General features: G+C 44.1%; 1 pseudogene; it reads left to right on the top strand.

Annotated features, from left to right (window-relative positions):
* LOC142576544 (monocarboxylate transporter 9-like) overlaps positions 1 to 25,066 on the top strand; it is a 48,214-nt pseudogene extending 23,148 nt beyond the window's left edge.
* The last annotated feature ends 775 nt before the right edge of the window (positions 25,067 to 25,841 follow it).

Here is a 25,841-nt window from a genome sequence, read left to right as displayed (position 1 = left end):
AAAATACGAGCACAAAGACAAACGCGTTCCCGTATGCGTTGCCTTTTCGTTGCGCTAATCTTGTCCGTTATTAATGCAACACCAACTAACCCAACAATTCATTCGTTTTACCCTGCGCGGGCTGTGCCTCAAGGCGGTATTCTGATCGTCATTTCCATCCGTGCACACAATGCTGACTTTCTTAATATTTATATCGCGCGATCAGTCTATCTTTAACTCAATCACTTGATGATTTTGTCTGCGTTTCTTCTTTTTGCCCGTGCAGAGGGGGCAGTCATCACCATGGCCGGAGGCCAACTGCTTCGACGCTGGAATGGTTGCGCTCACGTGCCCCAGCATGGTCCGGACAGCATTCACAGCTGGCTCATCGCCGGTGAGAAAGGACGGCATGCCTGCGTTGCACGCGTATGTTTCCGTGTGTACGAGGGCGTGAGACCTGACCTTGACCTTTGTGCGAGATGATTGTGCCAAATGCGCGTAATGCGCTAGCATCTGCTAGGCAGTAATCATCCACAGAGGGCTCAAGGTACTTGGACTGGGGCCAGCGTCATGTCTGGGATAATAGTTCTGGCAATACAAGGGGAAACAGACGGGATCCTTCTGGCAGATGATTGTACAAAGAAAGCTTAGAGAAACATCGCGCAATGCTAGGCGTGGACGACGCGGTGGTTGCAGACTCCGATTAAGTGCAGCAAGTGAGAGTAAGAAAAAAAATCTGACAAATCACTCCCTGCGGGAAGCCGCGTGATAGGTTTAAGCTTGATGATTTCCCAACAGAGGGTTCGGGAGAATTCTTGACCAGCCCAGGTTCTTGAACACTCGCAGAGATATGGACACTCGGCTGTGTAAACTTTTCACACCCCGAACGGTTTCCCTATGCCATCATTGCACTGAGGCACAATGAAAGTGGTCACGAAAGAAAACTCTCAAACTCAACAGGCATTAGAGCTCGGGTAATACGAATAGATGTTTTATATTATTTACTGTTTCTCGTGAAATATCACACAGAGAAATTGGGCACAGTAAACTATAAATAACCAGCAGCGCAAACCTATTTAGACGAACCTTATTTAAACTGTCATTATGGTTAACATAGTTAAGCCGGAGCTTATATCGTTTGCGGTAATCCCGCTGCAAGTGCTTTCCAATCACAGTGAAGAAATATGCCGACTGTGGCAATGTGTCCGCCGCGATGAATATTTGTCAAGCGCAATCCTGCAGATTAAAGTGTGTGAGTCATGAAAAATTACCACATTATTGCAGCAACACACTTTCTACTTCCCTTAAAAAAGACACCACTAAAAGAAAGTATAACAAGAAAAATTTCGCTTGGTGGTGTATTTTGGCATGAGCAGCGCTAATACTGTCATAGTACACTGTAGTCGCTTGCTGATCAGTCGTGACACCTCAAATACTATTTTCACACAACGGACATGTGCTGTTTATTACGTGCGAATATTTTAGGAGAACTTTATGTGCCGAGTTGTTTAAGCTATTTATTTCGAGGACATCGAAACTGATTCACTCTGTGGCGCAATTCATGTCATCACGGATAGCAGAGGCCATGGCGCTTCTGACGGTGTGGGACACGCCTTCCCCGTGTAGGCAAGCTTCATGTTTGTAAACAAGGAACCTACTCTGTGATAGCGCGCATGTACATAGACAAAACAAAAAAGAGTCACTTTTCGCGATTTCTCTTCGAGCCACTTCAATTCGTGGCCGCAGTACTCTTCAGCGTTGCTCGTTTTCCTGGATGATGCTAGCGAGCGCAAGTCTAATGGAATCACGTGCGCAAACCAGAACGAGTATGTTCGCCGTATGGACAATGGCAGGCAGCTATCGTCTTGGCCTGGAGCAGGTCTGCGCTGTCATTCTGTTGAACTTGGAAAGCTGGTGAATTGGAAAGCTGGCGAACAGCATGGTGGAGGTGGATGTTTTCTGGCACCCTGTCAGGTACGTCATGACCCCCAGTAAGAGGATTTGCTTGGCGCAAGCGAAACAGCGTGAGGTATTGAGTGCGAGTTGCACAAGTGTGGAGCCTGCCCTTGGAATTGACGCGACGTGCTCCTACAAGGATTATCAGTAGTCGTCGCAGCGGAGGCGAGCAGAACACATTTCATAGCCTCGCGATGCAAGACTATTACGTTGTTCATAATAAAAACCCGTGGCGCGATAAAACGGTATTCATTGCGGTGCCTTTCAGAATAGCTTTGAACAAGTCGGCATTCATATTTCACATGTTCGCATTCATTCGAGTGTTCGCGCAACAGAAACAGGGCGGCATAGAGGAAACGTATGGAAATGGTGTTAGAGTAAGGATGCATTGTGAGACCTATTACGAGTTCCCGCGTCAATCAAGGTCGCCCTCATTTGAACTAGAATACTAGTTAGAACGTGTTGCTTCTCAGAAAAACCACTACTTTTGGTAGAACCCCGCATGTGGCAAACACATTGCGTTACGACTCAGGCAAGGTGCCAACTCCTAAAGCACGAACGCCACCTAAATAAAACGTCACATTATGTTTTTCATTAGGCGTGACGAGAAGCTTCTAGAATAAAAAGTTCGGTGAGCGGAAAAAATTTCCTGAAGTCGCACAGCTCGTTTAAATGTTGGAAAAGATAGCACTTGGTGTCAGAAAAAAAATATATAATAATTTCTGCACAAGCCCTACGAGAAAGAAAGGGTGCATGCTTGTTCTGCTGGGCGAATGCGCCCCTTAAAGGATTATACGAGACGTGGTAGCGAAACGCGTATTTCCTTGAGGCAGTTAAAGCCGGTCAGCGAAGCCCGGGCTCGATGGTTGTGCCTGACTAAGGCCCACAGCAAAATGGAATGTATCGATTGGCTGCCTTCGTACGGTATAAACTTTAGGCGTTTACTTCTGAAGTTTGCAGTCTGTGGTTTCTTTATTAGAGAGTTTTATATTAGGGGACGCAAGCGGCTTGCGTACACAAAACCTAGGGGCGACAGTACTGCGCATGCGCAGACCTAGATGTAGGGGTCTGCGCATGCGCAGCACCGTGGGCCCTAGTTCTAGCGCACGCAAGCCGCTTGCATCCCCTAATCTAAAACTCTCTATTTTGCCATATAGTTCATGGGGAAGAGCGAAGAAAAGGCTGCATAAGGAGCGCATCGGGCCTTGCAACATAAGTGACTCTCGCAACGCAGTTCTTGCGTAGATGTCTGAACAATTTTGTTTTGTTTCTGTTCCTCTGACACATTTACGGAAGCTGCTGATGCACCATAGAAAGAAAAAAATATATACAATATTACCGCGAGTGAGTTTTCCCAGAACAGCTTTTGAGCCATCCAAAACGGCACACATTTCCGAGAATGTAGGCGCAATGCGTTAACGGTCTGACCAGTTCTGCCGAAACTGCCGTGCTTCTTAGCTCTTAGTCGACGGTACGCCGGCTGGACATTCCGAGTGCAAAAACGGCCATATCGATTTGGGCTGTTCATTACTTGTACTTAAGTCACTGTCGAAATGCTAGTATGTTGGTATGTTATCGTGTGTACTACCAGTGCTTAATACAAGCAAGAGGAGGACACAGAAGAGGTCACGAACACACAGACACAAGCGAAGTGCCTGTGTACCCTTATTCTCTTCTCGGTCCACGTCTCATTTGCGCGGCACTATATAGTATTGTTGGTGCGAAAGCCAGCTCCCAAATTCAATAAAAATGATTATCATTGCTGGAGCTCTGCGCCGCTAAGTTGCACGATTGTCATGAGACAAGCTGTAGTGTGGTCTTTCTTGTTACTTTCTTACTTTTGAGCCATTTTTCCTTTTTGGTTTGAAAGCGTGCATAAATCGTAGCACGTAGTTTCTTCTTTTTTGCATGTGCATTCTGCTGTCTTCATACGTATAACCACCGCCGTTGAAATAGAAGCAAAAACCTTCTCTATGGCACCTGAAAATACTAGATGAAATAGTAGTGCAATAGCGGTAGCTGAAGCAATACATGCTGAACCTATGCTAAGTTTTAAAATTTTACACGATGTATGAGTGCAGATTTTTGGGCTAGTTGGTTCACTGCATCAATTCAACCCATAGCGCTGGATTGACAGGGACATGAAAGACTGCAGGACGTGCGCTAACTATCAACATAGGTTTATTTCAGAAAAGTATGGTATTTATACCGGCTCACACAAGTGAAAATCATCGCACGCGCAACCCAGAATTTTCCAGACAGGCCATTTCCTTTCTGGACGGCTTACTTCAATTGTTGTCACAAGATGTAATTTGCGTTTTCTCTCCGTGGTTCCGCTACCGCGCAGCAAGAACTTCAGTGATAAATTTTAGCTCCATTTACGTAATCAGCACCTCATTAATTAATAATATTCCTGTTAATGGACGTACGGCCAAGCAATAAACTAAGGCCGTTGAAACCAGCCACACTTCATGCGCTTTTAACTTCGTAAACCTTTTCTAACATACAATCTGTTTCGCCCTCGGTTCAATATTGTGAAGGACCTTTATTTAACTATCACCCACTTGGTACCATTACCGGTATTTGGAGCAGCAAAGACACCCTTTTGCTAAAGGGAAATGTGCAAAACTATGGATTCAAGAGTGGTTTATCACAAAAAGGACCTATTTCCTTCCGTAAGGATGTATTGTTTCACTAAAACATCCTTTCGGCGCTTTTCCGTAGCATCTCCGTAGCGCTAATAGCTATAGCTATGACCGCGGCATAAGACCCGATAGTCAGCGCGACGTGTTGTCATACGTCTATGTTCAATTACGATGGGCAACTGGGCTTGTTGGCACCTATTCGTCTCGTGATTCGAGCTTCTGCTAAGCCATACACGTATAGCACGGCGCTGCACTCGCTAGATGTTAGCGCCGTGCTATATATACATTACATGGCCGAGCAAGCAGTAGTTTGATGTGGCTCCACGATTTCGGTTATGGCTTTTAAAAATTAAGGGATCGGGAAGACGCCATGACGTCACAGAGGAAATGTGATAAAGGAAAGGCTGTTTGGCGTCTGTGATGTGTTTTTTGGTGACCGAGTGCGCAAATCAGGTATAATTTTTCATTACCCTCTTTGGCTGCGCCCAGGCAACCATAGCGGCTCAAACCTCTTCAGGCATAGATGATATTGGCGCAGTGCGGTAAATTTTAATATGCTTCGTTGGCGTTGGTTTAGTAATGTTGAGCGCCATTTGTAGAGGTAGGATTCTGTATGGGAATACCTTTTAGTTGAACAATTTTCTCGTGCCGTCGCCCTCGCCAAGGTGCCTGTGCGCTGGCATGCTTCTTCGCCATGGCTGGGCGGCGTTCGGCGGGCTTCCTGTTCGTGGCCATCCTGGACACCTTTCAAGTCAACAGGACGGAGGGATCGTGGCCCATCATGCTTATGGGCGGCCTCGTCTACTTGGCAGGTGAGAGAAAAATAAACATCTGCGTAGCCTACCTTGAGACCCACTGGCCGCTTAGAAACCATGCAGTTACTTTTTAACGTTAAGGCCATCGCTATATAGTCGGTGAATGCACTCTTCTGCCAGGAATTGTTTCTAACTGTTTGTGTACCTGCTGGGTGAAGATGCCTCTTATCTGTATTCATCCCCTCTTTGTCTTCGCTTTGTGGCTGACCGCGTCATTGAAGAACTCAGTCTTTGTTTTGCTTTGTGGGTAGGCTTATGCAAGGGTGCCATTCTCGGTGCTAGTTCAGATTTGTTTTCCTGATCGCGCTATCGTCAACAGGTGTAAGAAGCTATGGAGTGCGTAGGCTGTGTTCGGTCCAACATCGTGCTAGAAACGTAAAACGTGTTATTGCTGTAGTACTGAGAGTGCGTAGCTTTGTCAGTCCACGCTTTTGTTAGGTGCTGCATATATATTCTGCAAGGACAAGCTGTTAACGATCAGTGAAAATGATTTTGACTATTGTGAGTAGGCTTTCTCCGCTTCGCCGTCTTGGGAGGATAAAGTGGTGCACGAGTTTGTTGGCTCGTACTGACTTGGAACTGCACAAAGGGGGAAGTACTCATTGTTGGAAACCATTTCTATGTGTAACTTCCGTCCTTGCATACGCTTTGTTCAGAAATGAAGTACAGGTTCCACTGTGATGTTTGCACTTGGGAGCCAATGGCACTAGTTTGTCATAAAAATGTAGGGCCAGTTTCACTGCATAAAGAAATATCAGCGTCATGACGAAACAACGAGAATAGCTGAGATGTTCCGTGTTGCCGCGCACGTTTCTACATGAGGTTCGCGTTATCCAGGCGAATACGTCATGCGCCTTGCGTTAGGTAATCACGGTACTAAGACTAAATTATAAATCTGCACAAGCAGGACACATGGCATTCGATTGGGTCAACGCCAGTACACGAATACGCACATCGAGCAGCGCAAACGAATCCGAGTTCTCGATCGGCAGCTACATAGTGCTGCGCACACGCAAATGCATCGCATTTGGCGTGTACCGGCGAAACATTCACCGCAGCCCTTTCACGCCGGGCAAGTGTCTTTAGAAAGGCAAATAAAGAATATTATCAATGGCATAGAAATAACTCGTGAAGCGTGTTGCTCTGCGCAAGCAAGGGCATTGTTTTTGCCTACGAGTACAATGCATGGCCGTGGACGACATAACACTCAAACAAAGCTCAGGAATGTATGTAAACATCGTGTACATTACGCATAAATTATTGGCGAGATAAATAATTCTGATTTTTCTGCTAGTACTCGGCGCTAAAAGGAATTTGACCTCCAAACTAGCCTCAAAAGCCTTCTTCTAACTGGAAGCAGGCGGCCAACCTGAAGTCACAAAACAAGCGCGCAATTACGCGCCGAAAAAGCACGAAAGAGCATCTGCTTCTGCCAGTTTCATAGCGTTCCATCATCACTCCTAGCACAGCACACAACAATCAAGGCTTAAATACGGTAAAAAAATTCGTGCGCAAACACCCAAGAATTTTATTGTCTCACCTCGTGGAACTTTATGTACTGCTTTCGAGCGAACGACCAAACTGCTACGGCTAGCTACGAGAGAAAGAGTGAGCTGCGAGAAGGCCAGCAGATGGACAGGCCGGGCAAGGAGGAATGTCGCTACCGTTTAGTTTCATTAAGGGACCTCAGCTGGCTGAGTGCAATGCAGCTCGCTGAGGATAACCGTGTTTGGCGCGTCATAAGCGACAAAATCGAAAATAGCTCCGTCTACATCAACATCTATGATAAAGTTCGAACTGCACGCCATGGTGACGTTGAGTAGGCGGGGCGTTGTGGGCGCGCCGCACTCTACCGTAGCCTTAAATTCGCAGTGCAAGGCATTAAAGAAATAGCGGTAACACCGCGATGAGGATCCTTAGGCGTGCTGTGATTGCATATAATTCCGCTTTTATAGAACGCATCGAAATACTTCTTGCGGCAACGTATTCTTGCGGTAGTCTGTTTTACCTTAAATTGCGTTTTCCGACTTCAATAAAAAGCGGGCCAGGGCCCCATTAATCTTTCCGCTCGCTATATCGTAGTTTAGACCACTGTGACCTGGATAGCGCCAGCAGCTCTGGTTGCTTTGTTAAGCCTGTTTCACATGATGCGATTTTCGTCGCACCGGAAGTGCGAATTGCGTCGTTTGCGACTAAAATCGCAGTCGCAGTGCCGACCCCCCGATTCTCGGCTGCGACCAACCGGCTGGTCGCACAGTCGCACTGTCTCAGCGATCACTGCGATTTTCCGTCGGAATTGTGCGGAGAGCTATTTCGCCGGTTAGTTTTGGGAAATGGCGTCTCGCTCAACAAGTTCAGTGCGCGGAGACGTGGACTGTCGAATTCGGTACGTACGCGAAGGGAGAATAAAATACTCGTACGGCAGAGTCCAGCCTCCCATTTCTACGCGTTAGGTGACACGCTACGCAGCAAATGAAGTGCATTTTCACGTTTGCTTCGTACACCTTTGCGAGTTGCCGCGAGACGACATGGCCTTTCGGGGTCTTCACAATTTTTTTTTGTTGAATAGCATAAAAAAATCGCGCGTACGGAGCATCTTAAGTAATTTCAACCTTGGCAAGGGCAAATGACAAGACAGCAAAGTAGCCGAAGTTTCAATGTTGTGCTGAACACGGTACCTTTCAATTGCATTTCCTTGTCGGTTTTCAAGCGTGAATTTCCCGATGCATCTTGAGAGGTTATCTTACCTCACTTATTAAATTTGACAGAACAAAAGTGTAGGCAACCTTAATGAATTTTCTACGATAGCATTAAATCTGTGGCTTGAATAAAAGCGTCGTTAATTGGTTTTCGAATGTTACATGCACGTTATGTTGCGCCTTTTCTCTAGAGAATTTTTTTTCTTGCAGAGAAACCAATAAACATTCAATGTATTGCGGACTTTTTATCCTTACTGCACCTGTATTAACATTTGCTTTGAAGGGTAAATAACTATACAGCTGCTAAATTAACTAAAATATTCGCTTGCTATAGTGGCACAGTGACAACGGACCCTCCTGCACCGTCTTGTAAAACTCGGGCAACAATGCGAAAAGCAGGCAAACAGCCTGTTCTTGTGGGGATGAAACAGTTGTAAACGACACGATAAAGAAAACTAAACCAAAATTGTGCGGTGAAGTCAGCCAGTTGCTTCCATTCGTGTGAAACTTTGAATCGTATAAGTGCAAGGACTTGCATGTTCACAGCTGATCAACTATGCGGAAACATCCATGCCATACATGTTTCTAATAACGGTTTCTAATAAATTTGTCATCACATATATTAGCGTGTAAACCCATATAATGATATCTGCTGTGATTACTACCTTTATGTAATGAAATACCATGCCACTTGCAAGAACATATCACCGGGGATTTTAGAAAAAATTTCTGCATTTCAGCTACACACAATATGGAGCGCGTAATTAGCCGCACGGCAAGCTAGCCCCATGGAGATAGTTGATATGTGGTTTATTCAATAAAGGATCACAAACTGCTTTTTTGCAATCACAAAGGATTCCAAGTTTTACCTACATACAAGAAAAAAAAAGAATCTATAGACGAAAATATTGTTCTTCAGTTTATTCACCTGCCACTGTCGCTATACCATTCTGCTGCTAACACAAGGCGAGGGGTTGAATTGCCAGCCGTGGAAGTCGCATTTCGATGGGAGTTATAGTTAAAAAAGCTCTTGCACTTAGATTTAGTTCATCACCTTTTATTGAACCCTTAAACTGCCAAATACTATTGCATAAGGGGGCATGCTTCTGCAAAATCTAACACCAATCGAAAGCAAAGGGCACAATTGTAAAACAACCATCTTTCGTGATAGTGCGAGGGTGCAAACATTCATTGCATCAATATGTATTGTTCAACAGCACTGCACAAATAAGCATAATCAGGTATAGCAAATACTATGTCAGGAAGTTGGTTCTACATATGTATAAATGTCAAGAAAGGAATGCTCATGCTACGTCACACACACAGCACAAAGAAAACCTTTTTCAAGAGTTATCTCTTCTGGCAGACATGCGTGGGCCATAAGCAGCAGAAACTTTATTACAGGACATTGTGTAATACCGCTTATGAAAGAATGAAGAGGGTGAAGAGGCTTTTAACAGCAGTACCTCATGCTACTCTAATAAGAGGAACGATGAGCAAGCAAATTTGTGGTAGAACACTTCAGGTAAACAGTAACTTTTTGAAAGACAGAAAATTCCACGTGAGAGTTGAAGATACATTTGGCCCACCCACACCAACAACACAGGCATACTACAAGAAGTACTACAGCCTGTGCTGTACTACAGTCTATGGGAAAGCTATCTTATACACAAATCAAGAATGATGCAATAAGCTCTCGAGAACACTGCAGACTTTCTTGCTCAGTCTGCTCTTTCGCTTTTGATAAGTAATCTTACATCGACGTCGGATAAAAGACGAATCAAGAACTACCCCAGATGGCACATTGTACTCCACATAGCTGGACAAATATACCCGCAAGTCAACATCCACAAATCCTCAGCTAGTGTAAGACCATGACGGCAGAGCCAGCACGTGGGTGAAACAATTATGCAATGCCTAGACGCAAATTCTAAAATGGGTGAAGAGAATAATCTTGAAATCATGGGGGGTGGACAAATTGGTACTATGGAAAACTGCAGATGTTATGCTTGTGTCAAAGGTGTTGTACGGTATGAATTACCAGCAGCGCACAAAAAGACAACTCATCGAATACAGGTATCTGGTAATAACAGGTCTTTCCGACTTTATCATGCTTGAAGACCTCAATGAGAAAGAGCAAACAAACAAACACCTAGACAGAGTAGAGTTGCAGCCTGCAGCAAAAATTTTTTGCCTCAGGAGCTCAGAACCTGGACCCAAGACACTATGCCAGATAGCGTGTGAGATGCAAAGACGACTACCCCTCCCTTCAGAAACAACCTCGGGAGCACCTGAACTTGAAACACAACAGGGCACATACCGTGCAATAATGGGTATTATGTGGGCAAACAATTAGGGCAGGAGACTATAAGCAACTGCCAAACACACAGAGGAGATTGTTAATTCTGAAGATGCAAGCAAACATCGGGCACATATAGGCATAGTACACTTATGTGGCAATATCAGTGTAACAGTAGTATGACACTACATAAAATTAAGCCCCATATAAGTGACTACCATTTCAAACCATCCTACACGTAGAAAGGCTGAACTGAAAGCAATCAAAGCAGCACTTGTCGTGCAAATTAAAACATACGTAACATTCTGTACACCTGCATGGATTCACCAGAAACTGTCTGGCCCTGCACATCACATGAGATTGTGAGGAAATTCAGCAGTTTGACATGCGACTTGCAAGCACATGGCCAAGAAATAAATTACAGGATACATAGCCAAGCACATATGCTAGGACACAAGCGGGCTTATAAGCCCGGCATAAGAACGGAAAACTGGACGAGTTGGTGTGTATTCATTATTAACTAATGTGCAACAGATAGAAACCAGACAAGAATGAAGCACTCTGTGTGTTCACTTCGTTCTTGCCCATCGTATTTCTGTTGCAGTATAGTTAATGAACTGACAAGGCTGCACAGGAGAAGAATGATAGCGTCGCCCAAGGGCCCGATTTCACATCGAAATCCATGTGCACGCACGCACGCACGCACGCACGCACACGCACGCACGCACGCACACACACACACACACACACACACACACACACACACACACACACACACACACACACACACACACACACACACACACACACACACACACACACGCAAATGTTGCAAGGGTGCATAGCATGATGGCACTATCAACATGATGACACTAGAGATGGATGAGGACTAACTTTCAACTAAGGTTCATCGTACAAATGTGGCGAGTTATACCAATTACGAGAACAAAAAAATACACCTTTTAAGGCTTGATAAAAATTCGTGCTTGATGCAGCCAAACAAATAAAAATGCAACAGAAATAAAATACAGAAGAATTCTAAGTGGAAGAAAAAATCAATACAATTGCCAATCCTGCATACCAGCACCTTTCAAGAAACACTGTCTTATTCCAATAGACAGACTGACAGCTTGCTTATGCAAGCACACTGTCCCAGCTCCATGTCATTGAAAAAAAAACGAGTTTCTTGGAAGGTAGCCACATGCACACTTGGTGATCACAACGTTTTCTTTCCCTGGACTTGCATACTTATGTGTATTTTCTCCCTTTCTCATTTTTATGTTTGGTTTCATCAAGTACTAGTTTTTATCAGGTTTTATTGCTTTACTACCTTCTGGTAACCTTTATAAATACCTGCATTTTCACATTTAACGTTTTAATTACAAGTTAGCGTACCCTATTCTTACTGCTTCACACTATACATGCTTGCTACACTGGCCAAATAAGAAAAATTATAAGGTACACAGAAGCATCATAAGGGTCATTAAAGTGAGTTGTCGCAGTCGAAAAAAAGTAAATAGCCTGGCTGCAAATGGCGCCTGAAAAGACATAGGACGAACAAGAAAACCGAGATGATCTAACAACCAAAAGTTTAATGTACACGCCGAATAAATGCTGGCTGACAAGCAATAAACCGAACGTACACAAAAAGGAGAAGGAAAAATGACTGTGTGTTTCCTGTCAGGAAATGTATCCATTTTTAAGGGAGGCCACGCTGACAAGATTTTCCCAGCGTTTTTAGATCTACAGCTTCCATAATTTCCTTAGGCAGCCGATCTGCACAGGATGCTAGCTTCTTCCTCTAGATTGCACGCTCAGATGCCGAGAGTGCAGTGTAGAGGAAGAAGCTAGCATTCTGTGGAGACCTGCCCAGAGAAATTATGGAAGCTGTAGATGCAAAGACACTGGGAGAATCTTGTGTCACCAAGGCCTCCGGTACACTTTCAGAGATGGATTCGTTTCCTGTTCGCATCTGTATGGACACACATCAGTTTTTCCTTCTGCTTTGTGTATAACTTCGATTTATTGTTTGTCAAGCAGCATTTGCTCGGCAAGTTCGATAAGCTTTCATTTGTTAGTACGCCTCATGATCATCTTGGTCTCTAGCAGAAAGGTGTTCATTGTTTTTGCAGTGCAGCTGTATCTGTCTAGGCGAAACGCTCGTGGTCCGATCACAAAAGCGCTAGTGGGCGGGGGGGGGGGGGGAGGGGTATGAGCCATTGCATTCGTCCTACATGACGGACAGAGAAATTCCTTGTTGGGTAGACATATAAATGCTTATGCATTGAAAATATATACATCTATCTACGTATTGTTGCAGGCAAGGGACACAGAGGGGGACGGGGTTCAGACAAGATCATGATGTCATAATTATCTCGCAGCAAAGGTGTGGTGGACCATTGGCTACACCGATAGTTACGTCGTTTCTCTCTCGCAGCAGAGCGCGCCTGCAGCAGTCTCTCTCCGACTTCATAATAGGTTCAAAAATATATCCCTTGTTTTAATTAAACGAAATTTGCAGCCCCAGTGTGTCACTTCGTAACTACAGTACATGACCGAGTCATAAATGCTATGATTAACACATTACAAAGCACAAATGCGTAACATAATTCAGAAAGACTTTGATGGACCCGCTGGAATAACACAGTGAGCCACTGATTGCACTTTCCATGATGCTGATCTCTGCGAAGCGCGATGTGTGGCATTCCAAATAAACAATGTGATAAACCCAAGCCGAACGTGTGCGTAACCTGATTAAGAAACACAGACATAACCAATAATATAGAAATACTTTATTAAACCGTCGGAATTAACCCGTTGATAAACACAGGGGCCGCACATTTCGACTTCACTGGTTTACCATGTGTACAGGGTGCATGGGCAGTAATGTTTCTGCTATTGTTTGTTAAGTATTGTATAATTTTGTGCCAGTAAAACACGTTAGGCTTGTTGGTGCTGGTTTTTTGTGCTGGTTTTTTCTTAGTGATGTGCCCTTCTTCCTTTTGTAACTACTTTTTTATTCCCCCTCACCTAATACTCCAACCTTGCAGCCTGTCAAATATATAATTAAACAAGTACATACGCACATGTCATTCATTCATCTGCATACACCTCGCACCATTTCTTGCTCAATAAACGTCAGTGTGTTGATGTCTGACAGTGTGCATCTACATTAACTGCCGTTTGCATTTCGTTATAGTTTGCCAACATTTTATTGCATAAAGATTACATGACATTAAGGTTGTGACATATGCGGTGCATAAACAAACCTTGCAAGAGATGACATGTTGGATTGTTCAAAATAAGACAAATTGTATATATCACAGTTACCTTAACAGTATTTAATTGACCACTTCACAAAAACTTCACTTCGCATAGATTCCAACGCGTACACTGAATCTGGAGATTTTTTTTGCTAATTAATATGGTCATTACTGCATGGCCACATTGCAGATTTGATAACAAAGTTCAATAAATTCGTTTGGTTCAATATTAAAATATGCGTAGATCCCTGCGATTGCAAGCGTAGAACTTGATACAATCATGCACACTATGGGATGTGGACCAATGCTCAGGACAACCTCCAGAATGTTTGCATCCTGATACTTAAGAAAGTGAACAGTTTCATTCCATAGTTGTCAATGTGAGGGAGAAAGAAAACCTAATTTTGTTCCTGGAGCAAAAATGCATTGATAAACTTAGAGATATAGTCATTGCTTAACACTTTCGAAATGAATGCTTTCAAAAAATGCTATCAACATTGAAGTAGCCTTTCGACAGCAAAAAAAAAAAAAGAATCAGTTTTTCCAACTCTGAACATAGAACTGCAGATAAAGCAAGCTGGTAGAAAATTCTGCCAATATAATCTGTTTAGCAACTCCAAATCGGTGTAAACATTGAGGCTTTCATTTGTACTTTCTCTGGCTGGAGCAATCTAGTTTGAAATGAGTCCCATAAGCATGTCGAAACAATGTCGATGTATTACAGGCTAAATGCATGACTACCTTAAAAAGTCTGGATGATTGCTATAAATTACAGTGAAGAAACTATAATATCTTATAACATTAATAATGTAATAATATTTATTTCCACAAAACAGGCTAACCGTGAGTGCCGTGCGAGGCTGAGCAGGAAGCTGAAAAACCCTACGGCAAGTGCGCCTGCCGTGGGCCTACGATCCTGCATTATGGATAGCGCGTACTGATATGGTCATTTTGTTAGAAGTTCAGAGTATACTACCAGCGCGAGACGCAGCACAACAAAGTGGACGACAAGTGTGCATTTAGAATGCTATGTTACAACGTACAGGTTTCTACAAAAGTGATGGTAACTGCACAAAACATGTGATGTGCCGCCTTTGCTCCTTTAGAAATGTTTAGAGAGGACTCCCATATATATATTCACAGCACATGCACGGCGATAGACGAACCAGGCTAGCCCTAAGGTTGAATTGTACAACACAATTTTTATTCCACGTTCAGTAATCACACATATCATTTGCGGCTTCGTTCAGGAGCACACGCGGGCTTTCGGGTGTCTGCGTCTTGTTGCGTTTGGCGCCAGAATATGAATAGGAGCAGGCACTGCATATGCGCAATCACGAGCAATGTACACACATCATTTCTCCAGAAGCTGACGCCGAGCACAGGTAGCGCGAGGATCTTGTTGGGCTGACACGACGACTTCGTGGCAACCGAATTCCGAATACTGCATATGCGATGAGGATAGCAATATGAACTTGTCGATAGGTCATCTTGTAGATTGTTGTAGCGCAGGCAGAACCAAACGGTCATAGAAGGCAGATGAGACAACACACAGCGCTGAACCACCTGCGAACAGCTGTTTACGTGTGCCATGTCGCACTGAACTTCAGAAACCGCCGTTGCGCACTCTAAAACAAATCTTAACACGTTTTTAAATTACTAAACATGCGTATTATTTGCTCCTAATCAAGAAAAGTCAATAATATAATGTAAATGTTTTAGTCATTACAATAGAATACTTATACAGAGTGTGCCACAAAATCTGGCAGTAAGCAACCCGGGCGTCGCACCAGTCGCATTGTTCAAATCGCTATCATGCGAAATGGGCCCTTTAAAAATCGCATGGCGACGCGTGCAGCTTCACCGATTTTCGTCGTTCCAGTCGCAGCATGTGAAACAGCCTTTAGTCGTATTTTGCGCGTTCGATGATTCTTTATTAAGAATCAGATGTTCTATTTTGCCCTACAACAGCATCAAGGTGGATGAATTTGGCGCAGTTAAAAAGTAAAAAGGATCTGCATCAAGTGCTCTTCCCCTAATATGGCAGAAGGAATCGTGAATTTAATGAGATATTGTTGCCATTAGAACTCCCTATGCGACACTGTCATTCTAGGGTGAACTGCTCTTTTTTTTGCATAAAACGAATTAGAACATCCTGGTAGACTACGAGTAGTGTTATGTTCTCTTACGTGTAAACGTAGAGAAAAACAGAATAAGCGAATCGCAGAATCGCTGCGCTATATCTTGTTCTACTTTGGTTTCACAAGAACAGCTCGAATACGCGAAGTTTGCGGCTGTCTATACAGCGCAGAGCACGGAACACCCTCTTGGACAGAATCAATATTGGGTAGCCTGTGTATCTGCTTCTCTCACATGTCATTACGCTTGGTTTTGCCAGTCAATCGAGCACCTGAAGTTTCAAGCGCAAATGCATTGGCAGGAGGACCAACAATTAGGATGGAGCAATCAAAAATTCACGTAGAGGCTGCCTGCTAAAGGATGCGCGCGATTGTTGCTTTACAGGCCTTATCACGGGGCCCCTGGCGCATCGTTTCAACGCGCGGCCAGTCATCATTGCAGGAGCGGTGATCTCGGGCATTGGTGCTATGCTGAGCTTCTTTGCCAATAGCATCGCCGTGATGACAGTGACACTTGGAGCGATACATGGTAAGGTTACATCCGTTTCAATATTACACAACTGTACCCACAAAACATGTTCAACTCTCCCCATAGGTGTCTGGAATGCGAGAACGCGAAAATGTTTAGCTGTTCCGCAGCTGAACCCTGCAGACTCCCTAGTGCGCAGTAGATGTAGAAGTTCCTCTTGCCCAGTGCTCTTCATCGTAGAGATTGCACGTTTAAGGCGAGCAGCAAATAAGCGTTGCCGCAGCTACCGCAAGCGGAAAATTCTTCTGGCTATGAAGAAATATAATAAAAGTGGAGCAAAGCATTTTCGCTCTTAGAAGAATAGCACCGGCACTGGACCTTCGGTAAAGCGAAACGCGTATTCTGGTTGTTGCGTTTATTGTTCTGCACGTGTTAAGAAAAACATTTGCGCCAGATTTTCTACAGCGATTTCAAATCTGTGACCCTGGAAAAAGCAATATTTTTTATTTAGGTTGCCAATTTCTTCTAAAAAATTGACAAAAAGGGAAAATTTTCTGAAAACGAAACTTCTAAGTTCACCGCTCTGTAATACAGCAAGGAATCACAATTCTGTGAATTGCATGATACAGTACATATAATGCGGAGAAAATTGATATGTCACACATTTTTCTAAAGATATTCAGTAATATGGAAATGAAGCTTTTGCAGAACGCTTGTACACAACGTAACAAATTCAGCTAAGATATAAATTGACATATAAGATTTGTCCGCCTTGAATAATCTAATGGATACTGTTTACAGAACCGCTATGCTGTTCTTGATCCAGAGCTATCAATTTATAAATTCGTGCATCTATTTTTTTTGAACATGCGAAATTTCGAAAAGCCTTTTAACAAATCTTACGCCCTAAATTGAAATTCCGCTTCCAACAGTCACTAAAATTTAACTTTATCTCTCAAATGCAAGAAATTTCATTATAATGGGTCCAGAAGTTACCTTAGAAAAGCGTTTTCGCGTTTTACGTTTATTTGAATAGGCCGCGTCGTAGTTGGGCCCGAGCTGAAGCTTCCTCATAACACAATGGGAGCTATGATATCGAGTGTCGCTATAAGTTCAACTCGGCTTCCACAGCTGGCAGTAAAAGAACGCTTCGAGCTTTTTCTGGCGCTCATATTCTGGCTGAACCGGTTCAGTGTGTTCCTCAGCGATCGTGCCAAGTGTATCCTTGAAGATATTGCTGTACCGACCCAGCAAGGTTACCAGCCTGGCTATTGCAGTGACTTGTACGAGGCTGTCTACAATCGTTTTAGGGCTACTATGTTGCTCCAATTGGACTGCATGCTCTAATAGCAGCCTCGACCGATATGTGTAGGTGCTTGTCCCTTTGAAGCATGTGACGACAGTTTGCCGACATGATCGTTGTTTCGTACATGTGCACTCGATTAGAGCACCTGCATATGTTCGGACCTGGTCGACACTGGATCTAGCTGCTTGGTCGTGAAAATCTTCTTGAACAGTTGCAGTAACATGACGACCACTGTTTCACTGGTTTCGAATTTTATACACACAGGCTTACTGTCATTTGTAACACTGACAGTTATCGCGACGTGGTGAGGACGCCTTACGTCATTCACTTCTACCACTACGGAGTCGGTCATGCTCTCGTCCACCTTTTCGAGGGATTTTATGCTCTTTCGCTGCTTGCGTTTCTTTTGCGAGCAACTGTTACAGGAGCAGTATATATTATATATGTCCCTTATTTTGACACTTGCAGAAAGTGACAGCAGTATGTGGGCAGCCTTTGTTCGTATAAATTGGCTAGTCCTGGTGGAAGCTGCAAGGAAACGACGCACGCGATTATTATGACGCATCTCGTGCACATAGCACGAACCATTTTCCGAAGCACGCGTGAGCAATGCAGTTCTAGGAGCAGTCTTCGTGGCAACCGCTTGCTACAGTTTTCTGGAACGCTATTCTCTTGTTCTAAGGGAAGAGTAGTTGGACCGCTTCGTGGTTGAAGGCGCATACAAATTGGTCGCGGACTTTGCGACCGATTCGTATGAATCGATTTACGAATCGGTCGCAGTCACGGCTTGTTCAGGAAGACATGTTGTCGCAAGTTATGCAAACCTCCTTAGCTCGGCAACGAAGTTAGCCACAACCTCGTTGTCTGCTTGACGTCTCTTATAAAACTTCGTCGTCTCTGCAATGAAGGACAGCTGCGGAGCAAACTGGACCTGAAGTAGATCTTACAGTGCCTCAGATGTCTTGGCTGACGGCAGCTCTGGTGCGGATGGCGACATTAAGCCATGCGGCTCATGGTGGTGCAAGAGGGTTAGTCACCTGTTGCATGCGCTTGTGGTGGGCTGGCTAGACAGTATCCGGTGCCTCCGGGACCCTGATTTGTTTGATTCCAAGATTTGACAACTTATGTCAACAAATTGTTTGGAAAATTAAGCACGAATAAATTAGAGAAAAACACAAGAAAGACGAAGACAACGATGTGGGCATGTCTTGCATCGACACGGAGGTACCTAAGGTCATGAACTATGTCGCGTTGCCTCTACAAACTGACACGGCATTCGGAACTTCGTCGCCAATATGTTGTGGCTTCATCGAAGCACGAAAGCCAGGCAAACCCGTTCGTAAGAGAAACGGAAAGAATGATCATACTTATCTTTTGCTACAGAGACAAACGAAAGTTTACAGAAAGTTTGAAGTGAGCGCAGCACGAGTAGTGGGACTCCGAAAACGTGCGGCGAGTAACTTGAGCCTTTGCTGCAAGAGTGCGCGCTTGCGTCAGTATCATGAACAACAGCCACAACATTGCCTCAGCAAGGCCTTTGCGCCTGGCTGGTCACAATCGTAATACATAGCAGTCACCTTAACGAATAGCCACGTGTTACAAAACTTCGAGGAGTGTTTTCACGCAATTGGTCCTTATTCTCACAAGACTTCGTATCTTCAAGGCGCTCCCATTGTTACAAGTACTGCGGCATAAACACTGTGTCGCAATAACGTGGACTTATCTTGATGCGTTACGCCTGAATTTTCATTATTTGATGGTGTGTCAAAATTGCGCACAATATTTTTAAATTATAGGGTTTTACGTGCCAAAACCACTCTGATTATGCAGCGCGCCGTAGCGGAGGAGTCCGGAAATTTGGACCATCTGGGGTTCTTTAACGTGCACCTAAATTTAAGTAGACGGTTTTTTTTTTCATTTCGCCCCCATCTAAATACGGCCGCCGCGGCCGGGATTCGACCTCGTGCTCAGCAGCCCAACACCATAGCCGCTCAGCAACCACGGCGGGTGCGCACAAAATTAAGGTATTTTGTATGTGAGCCACGCCCACTCCCTTGCACACACGCATCGACGCAAACACAAATGCACACACCAACACATACACAGAGAAAACGGAGGTTCAGCCGTGTTTTTTTTTAGGGCACGTCTCAGTGCCCTAAGCAACCATGGCACTGAGACGTGCCATGGTTGCTTAGGGGCTATGAGTTGGGCTTCTGAGCACGAGGTCGCGGTATCAAATCACTTGCCCCGGCGGCCGCATTTCCACAGGGGAGAATTGTGAATACACCCGTGTACTTAGATTTAGGTGCACGTTAAAGAACCCCAGGTGGTCCTAAATTTCCGGAGCCCCCCCCACTACGACGTGCCTCATAATCATATCGTGGTTTTGGCAAGTAAAACTCGCTAATTTAAAGAGAAACTAAGGGGCGTCTTTATGTGCTCTTTTATGTTTGAAAATTTTTATTAGGGTTGTACCGCATTATTTAGCATATTATATAACTGCCGCTAGAATAATTGCGAAAGCTATTGTCTAAAACAGGGAGCAGCTGTCGAGACTGTAAGTGCTACGTCACTGAACGCGACGAAGTGCTACTCTTATATACTTAAAGTGTGTGTTTTTGTCATTCCGTTCTCGCAGCGATCGGAGCCGGTATGGTGTTTGTCGTCTCGCCGACCATAATCAGTGAGCACTTCGTCAAGCACAAAGGTCTCGCCATGGGCATCAACTTTACCGGCGTAACAATGGGCACGTTCGTTTTTCCAAACTTCTCGAGTACATCACCAGATTTACGGTCTGCGCGGCGCACTGCTCATCTTCGGCGCCATTGTAATGAACGGGCTCGCGTTCAGCCTGTTCCCGCGGACACCAAGTGGCGAAGCGCCTCTCCCGCGGAAAAGCTGGTCAAGGCTCGGGCTTCACCGTCTACCCTCCAGTGGCGATAAGAAACACGGGACTTTGCGCCATGGGCTCACCGTGTTCAAGCACCCCATCTTTTACCTCGTCATGTACAGCTTCATTGTTCACCAGCTTCGGGTTCGAGTGCTACATATCATTGTTCGTGACTTCGCCGTAGACCGAGGTGTCGCCGTTTCCAGTGCAGTTACTATGATTTCCATGGGAGCCATCGCCGAAGCACTCGGCAGGCTCACACTCCCCCGCCGCCGTCGACCGTGGCTGGCTGACCAACAAGCAGCTGATCGTACTAATATTTGCCGTCCAGGGAGGAATGTTCATAATCCTGCCTTTCCTCTACATTCACGGGCTCATCTTCGCCGTGGCCGCCATCATCGCTTACACCATCGGCACTGGTCTAGTGCTGTTTCCCGTCATCCTCGCTATTTACCTGGGCCAAGAAAGGATGTCCATGTCATATGGAATGGTCATCGCCTCAGCCGGGCTACTCTCGTTTATAAAGCCCTCTGTGATAGGTAAGGATTAAATAAAAATTGCATGTTATCCTTCATTACTACTTTTGGCACCCATAAAGTGCCAATTTCGCAAGCAGTAGCAGACTTAAACACGTACATCTGCTGGCATAAAAAGTGAATACAAATCACAATACCCACCGTGGTTGTGAAACGCGTGAAATGTTCTTAACCTCGTTCTTTTTGCCGCAGTGAGCGATGTGCTTAATTTTGTTGTGACGAAAAATTACAATTAACTGAAAAACATATTTCTGTTCACATTTAGTTGGATAAAGTAATATATGGCTATATAACATATTCTGAGTCCGTAGCCAATGCAAGTCATATTAAATCATGCGTTATACATCGTGATGGTAATTGCAGATTTATTCAACGTGGAAGTCGAGTTAGAGGTGATGAATGTCAAAACTCCATAAACTATGGTGTTCGATGATATCTCATTATTCGATCTTGAGCTGTGTACGACAAAAACTAACGAGACGAAAGGAACATAGATCAGCAAGGGATGCTCAAGCGGACACAATTCCTGGCCTGTGTTACTTTCAGCCGGCTAATTTGTACGGTACACTGGGCAAGAACAACGAATGCCCACCAATCAGTACCATTCATCCGTCTGCCAAATTAACCATATCAACGTGGAAGTTTTGAAAAGATGGGCTTGAGAGCAGGCATTTGTAAACAATTGCGTTCACAGAATTAGAACTAGCGGAGGAGGCATGTCAGTAAACATCGCGCGATGCAAGAGATACTGAAGAATGGATGCCTTTTTCCGCAAACGAAGCAGTCGAAAGTTCGCACAGAAAAGCCCACACAGGAAGCAAGATTTGTTCTATACCTAATAATAATTGCAGATCCCAGCATTAGTGCTATGCGTAGAGCTGCTAGCGGCAAAGCGTAGAGACTTTGGATGAGCAAGCCCCAGAGTTGTCATCAAGTGTGGTAAAGATGGAAAGAAAAACTAAGATCAGTAAATGTAGCAGCAACTGGAAGAAAGGTAGAGAAATCAAGGTCGTGACTCACAAATATGTGGGCTCTCAATCAGGCGCATAAGGACAGCAAGTGGCAATGAATGGAGAGTGCAAGTAAAATAATTTCTCAGGCTAGAATAGTAGGCGGGAGTAGAGTATAAAGAGATGCGCGAAGCAAGCTTTACAAAAAAGTAATAGCGAAAACGGAGAATCCACAAAGCGTGAAAGTATCGAAGGAAAGAACTTTGACCATATACACTGAAGCTGTTGAAACTGACCAACGAGGGAAGTAAGCGAAATTTGAGCCTCTAAATTAGGAAAACTCAAAGGCGCTGTAAATACTGAGGAAAGCGTAATATTGGCAAGACGATCACTCTTCATTTGCCGAAAAGAGATGTTTGCAATCAAAGATGAAGAAGTCAATGTCGTCAGGAAGTATTATGATATATACGAGGGTTATTTAAATTGTAAGGCCCGTTCGCTCGTATATATCTATATATATATATATATATATATATATATATATATATATATATATATATATATATATATATATATATATATATATATATATATATATTCGTTAGTCAAAGTTTTTGTCGGTGGGCTTAGTTTACTATAAACCTGATTAACTTTTCTACATAACCACCGTTAACGTTTAAGGGCTTTTCGTACCTCTGGAGCAGTATCTTTAGTCCAACTGCATAGAAGTATACCGCCTGGGAATTGAAACAGATGACAGCGGCGGTCTTGAGTTTCTCGTTGCCTTCAAACCGTTCTCCCTCAAACCACTGTTTCAAGTGCGAAAAGGGGAAATAGTCAATTGGTGCAAAGTGGGGAAAAAGTTCCCGACCAAAATCTTGAACCTTCTGCTTGGTACGGGCAGCGGTGTGAGGACGCGCATGCTCACAAAGGAGGAGAATTGCAGACGACAGCTTCCTGCTCCGTATATATTTGATCGCACGTCTCAATTTGTTCAGCATTTCGCAGTATACGTCAGCTGTAACTGTACTCCCACGCTCCATGAAATAAAGCAAAAGAACACCTTTTTCGTCCCAGAAAATTAGGGCTGAAGTTGCGGAAGCTTTGCAGTGCTGCTTTATAAATACAAGTTGGTGGAAGCTTTGCAAGGTATTTTGAAAACCCAATGTTCACTGCACGCACACGACATGGGGTACACAAACGACGTACAGGGGCACATACTGTCTCGTCTATCTAGGATTTGTCCAACCACCATTATACATGCAGGCAATTGATCAAATCAACCAGCGTTCACGTTTGAAGATGATAATCTAAAAATTACAATACTTCATCACTAATGTTGAATTTTGAGCACTCGCATAAAAAGTGCTAGATTTCTTAATTTCTGGTGCCCTAAGTACCTGTCTCTGTGCCTTCGTTTACGAATTCCTTAGAAAAGTGGTAGATTTTAAAACTAGGCACTGTATAGGTCGCAGCACGTTGCATATTTTTTTATTCAAGAAATCTGCCCACTGAAGTTGGTATCATGCGTGTGGCGTGCTCGAGCAAAACTCAAAGCCCGTAATAAAGAAACCTGTGTGCCGTAAGAATTTAGCGAGAATTCCCGATTCTCTCGACTGTGACCTGCCCCCGCCCCTCCTCACGACCTACAGCCGTGCCAAAACAGTTAACAATAACTACACATCCAAAGCTAACGAGAGAGTTACATCCTTTGATCAGGCGACTTTCAAGTGATGCTTCTCTCATTTTCTTTTACAGGACACTTTCGGGACTACGTTGGAGCCTACGATGTGCTTTTCGTTATCTGCGGGTCGCTCATCGCCTTTGCAGCCATAATGTGGATTCTTGTGTTCATGTGGGAAGCGAAAGAAAGGAAAAAAGATGTCTTGGGCAAAGGTAGTGCGCTGGAAGGTGCTGAGGCCGCTACAAAAATGTAGGAATTACAAATTATGAAGTATTAATGGCACACTCATTCAGGGTAGAAGAGGGAAACACTAGCAGTCGTCAACGGGTAAAGTCGACCTCCTGCCGCTGAAGTCCTCATGCCTCGTTTTTTATCGCCTTGAGCATACGCGAGGGAATTCGGAAAGATTCTCATTGCCACTCTCTCAGTGACAGTATCGGCGCTGCATCTCCAATTCATAACTCCGCAAAAACTCTACACTTCTGTCAGTTTCGCACTACGTCTCTGGAACAACAGCACATTATGCATATTGTCACATTGTCGTGATGGCCAAGAACAAGCAAGTGTTACAAATGTTAATCACGATTGTAGCTCTGTACTCGGTGAACTTGTACAGTGAAAAAGATGTGACCCTCAAATCACAAAGATGGCAGCGAGAGCCGTCGTCGGTCATCGGAATCTTTACTCACGGGTCATGTGTGTCGGCTATTTGTACATGGCTCATTGTACATTCCAGCGCTCGCTTACGTTTAAGAATGTACGCGCGAAGTTTGGTCGTAGACGCAATGCAATTAGACAAGATTATTTCGCTATAAAACGCCCGACAACACTGAAGAAAGCTCAGACCCATACAATATGCATACATATGGGTGCGCGCGCGCGTGTTTGTGTGTGTGTGTGTGTGTGTGTGTGTGTGTCTGTGTGTGTGTGTCCTAGCTAACGTTAGTCAAGCTGTTCAACAAAAAAAGTTTTTAAAATAAAATGCGAAAGATGTCATTATAGAACCTACGGAGTTCGGTCATCAAATGTTTGGCGACGTATCACCGTAGCTCTTAAAATCCTATCTTGCACCGTTTGTAAGTACTTTTTTTTTGTTTAACAGCTCGGCTAACTTAGCTGGGACACCCTATATGCATATTCATTTATAATTTCTCTAAATCCAAACTCGCAGGAACGTGTTCAAATGTTGTAGTGTGCTCACTGGGCTTTGCGTGCTGAAGAAATTATATCGCTCACATGTATATATACTTCAGGTGTTCTAAATGTACTATTGCTTCACTCACATTTTTTTTACATTTTTCTCTTACGTTTTTGTGAGCGCCTTAATGCAAATAAATGCGTCACGCTGTTTCTGTATCGGCCGGGACTAAGCAAATCATTGATGCAAGCTTATGCTGTGAAATTTTACAGTACAATAAAAAAAATACTTAACGGACAGCCGTAGGAAGCTTCATAAAGGAAGGCGACTTTCACGCCACCTTAATCACGACGCCGAATTGCCAAGGAGAACTTCATGGTCTTTCGATAACCTCGGTGATTTTTTTATAGTGTGCCCGTTCAGCGCGAAATGCATGGTATTCATTGCATCGCTGCGGCGGCCGTAGCTTCGCTGGAATTTGACAGTTGTTAGTACAAGAAAACTGAAGTTTAGGATGTGTGGTGCTGCAACTAAGTATCCTGCGTCTAAGCTTTGAACTGCACGAGCAGTGATTATGAGAGTCGAAAGATGGATATTGTGGCAATATAGCGTTTCATCATAAACTGTGAGCAATAACGGGGAATGCGCATTTTAAAGGCCTACTGCAACGAAATTTAACATGGGCTAAATGTGCTATAAATGCCTAGTGTATACTCGCAATGTAATCGTGGCAAATCCGCAGGGCTGGTAATTGCCTAATTTTCCTAGTAGCGCGTAATAAATAGCGCCTATGCAGACGACGCCTGTACCTTGCACCAAAGCGGCAGCGATGCGGATGCGGTGAATATTGAAGAACCGCACGCGACTGCTGATCTCTCATTTGAGCCTAGTGTTGAGACTGGGGTTCGAAAACGTGGGATCCCTTTTCCTCGTGGCGGGGAAGGTGAACATGAGGCTGGGTCCAATATTCAGGACGTTGAACAAACACGTGTATATTTATATAAGTAGAAAAAAAAATGCAATTCAATACAGCAAAAGTTTATGATGAAGTGGTAGTCGCCGAGCACTCCCGCC

This window comes from Dermacentor variabilis, chromosome 3 (assembly GCF_050947875.1).
Source record: "Dermacentor variabilis isolate Ectoservices chromosome 3, ASM5094787v1, whole genome shotgun sequence".
Classification (NCBI taxonomy): Eukaryota; Metazoa; Arthropoda; class Arachnida; order Ixodida; family Ixodidae; genus Dermacentor; species Dermacentor variabilis.
This window is presented reverse-complemented; position numbering and strand designations above follow the sequence as displayed.